Source organism: Gavialis gangeticus, unplaced genomic scaffold (assembly GCF_001723915.1).
Source record: "Gavialis gangeticus isolate Ggan-Ray unplaced genomic scaffold, GavGan_comp1, whole genome shotgun sequence".
NCBI classification, from domain to species: Eukaryota; Metazoa; Chordata; order Crocodylia; family Gavialidae; genus Gavialis; species Gavialis gangeticus.
In genome coordinates, this window is record NW_017729032.1 from 77169147 (window position 1) to 77171925 (window position 2779).

The 2779-nt window shown below is 36.2% G+C and overlaps 1 protein-coding gene across 1 annotated transcript in view; it reads left to right on the top strand.

Annotated features, from left to right (window-relative positions):
• The window catches only part of PCDH17 (protocadherin 17), a 146601-nt gene that overhangs the window by 3464 nt on the left and 140358 nt on the right, over window positions 1-2779 (top strand). The window lies entirely within an intron of this gene.

Here is a 2779-nt window from a genome sequence, read left to right on the forward strand (position 1 = left end):
TTCCTTCCCTCTAGCCCCCGACAAATTTTAACAAAACTCAAATTCTGTCATAAATCAGCAAAATGACTGGTCAGATTTCCAGTAGCCTGAATCAGTATTGGTTGTTGCTATATAGAGAAAGACAGGCTCTGTGTTTTTATTTTATTAAAGCTCATTTTAGAAAAAAATATGATAGTGGACCACATTCTGCTTTCTGTTCCACTCATCCTGCCCCATCCACTTTCATGTATACCAATAATGGCAGAATATGGGCCCCCTGACTGAGTTTAATATGCAAAGAGCCTCTTAATTCTTAGTATGTGGCTTAAAGTTCAAACTCAGAACTGTTTCAGAGCAGTGGGCTTGCACAATGAATCTGGGGGCAGAATTTGTCCCCAGCAGATCTTATTTAAATTACTACTTAATGATTAGTGTGGCTTAATGTTCAAATATTACAGGTACATTCCAAAGCAATTTTTAACATTTGGAATGAATGCAGGCTCTGGATAATGACTATTAAATATGTTTGAAATGTCATATCTGTTTTGTCTTGTGGTTCTCCTAGTATGCTGTTCTGATTCATAGGGGAATGAGCTAAGTGTATCAAAAGTGACACAGACTCATTTTGTGTACCCAGCTAATGGGAAAGAAGTTGCCCTGTAGACACTCGATGTACCAAAAAGAAATTCATAATGCATATGAGTTGTGCTGTGTAGTGTTGCCAGTGCCAAATTTGCTGCTTTCTAGCTGCAGGCAATTTTATCAGCTGAAGAGAGGTGGCTGCTGATAATTGGCAAATAACAAAAACAAACTTCCAATAATTGATCCAGTATAGCTGTATATTTTGATAACTGCAGAAAAATGCCCTCTGCACAAGGTCACTGTGAACTATTTCTCAACCCACTATTGAGTTGTGTCACAGAAACAATTTCATTTTATGCTTATCATGAATTTGTGTTGCTATCAATTAGGTGAGTTCAGCAATACTCAAAATCTGAAATTGATTTTAACAAAAAGTGACATTTCAGGAAGAATATTAGGTTAGGACAAAACCAAGGATAATTTGATTTACAATTCATGCTTTAAAAGACAACTAACTTTCAGTGAGCTGTGTTTAAGTCATGTCATTTTTTTACTGTAAAATGGAGTGGTCAGAAAAGAAAAAAACCCCAAGTGTAATAGCTACTAAAAGATAGTAAATTATATTTTCCTACAACCATGTAATGTCTATATAAAGCAATTAATACATGTACTGATAGTAAAGATTCAACTGTAGTGTAAAATCCCACTGGCGAATATGATTTCTTTTTTAACAGTGTTCACTGTATAATATCAATCGTGACTTTTTTGAGATCAATATAAAACTGAAAGAGGAATTTCCTCCCTTAAAAAGTTGTGCTGTGGTTTCTATAAAAGCTTTGGTATGATAACTGTGGGAAATTTAAGTAAAAGTTCCTGATAGCACATGCTGGTATGCATAATATTTTCCTTTCTATGTACCCTTGAATTATCTATACAGTGTTTTGAAGCTAGATGGCTCAGCCAGTGGGTTAAGGCATACACTTCTCTTTAACGCTTACAAAAACCTGGTTCAAATTTAGTTTAGGTCACAAGTGGCACTGAACTTAGTAGTCACAGCATAATTATAGCGCACACATGCAGCTTGACATGGTTTTCGGGCTTTTTTTCAGAGGAGGCCCAAATTTAAAGCAGCAGGGATTTGCATTAGTAAGGCTGTTTGGGGAAGCTTGCATCTTGCTGTACTTAGCTGTGAGCAAGGCAATCAGGTTTTGCACACCACAAAAAGTAATTGTTATATCCCTTTACACTTGCCCTCTTCCCCACATTCACAGACTAAATATTACATAGAAGCACTGTACTTAAAACCAGAAAGTAGACGATACTTTGGGTCTCATCACCACTGCACTTCTAGCTAATGCAAAACTTGCAGTAACATCAGTGAGAGTTTTGCCTGAGCAAGGAGTACAGAATTCAGCTCTTCTTTATCTGCACCCAGTGGTTACTTGTCCAGTTCCAAAAAGACTGCTTCTGGAACAATAAACTATACTTTCAGGAAGCAAAAGAAGTAGACAGAAAAAGGACAATCAGTATCCAAACATCTGTTTTAACACCAACCTCCTTTAACTAATAAAATATGCACGGTAGCTCATTACCTCAAGTAAGTGAAAACTAAGCTATCTATAGTATTTTCTCTAGTGACTGTTCACTTTCTTTTTTTCTCACATATATAGTTACATTTCATTAATTTTCATGCAGCAAAACTGGTCACTTTCATTCCAGGCTTTCATTCTACAGTGATTTAAGGACAAAGTTCTAGTGAGGCCTTTCATTATGGTATTAAACCTTTTGTATATTTATAAAATATACTTTTGTGTATATATACATAATATAGTGCATTAGGTAGCGTGCTACTAAAGCATTATAAATACTGACATCCAAATACCAGTTACTTTGTCAATAAAGGGCAGGTATTCCCACCTTTTCTCAGAGAACGTGCTTCATTTTATTTGCATCTGTTTATGCTGAAATCAGGAGTTCAGATTCCCATTTACTTACTCCTGATGAATAGCACCTTATCTCTCAGATAAGCCCATTAAAGTCAATGGTCACATGGACTGTGGTGCTACTTGACATGATTATGGTTATTAGAACCTGTCCAAAAGAATTGCTAGCTGAGTAAAGTGCTATTCTGCATGCACTGCTTAACTTTGCCCTGTGAAATACACTTTCCTATGGATTACTCCTATCTATCTATGTGTGTGTGTGTGTGTGTGTGTGT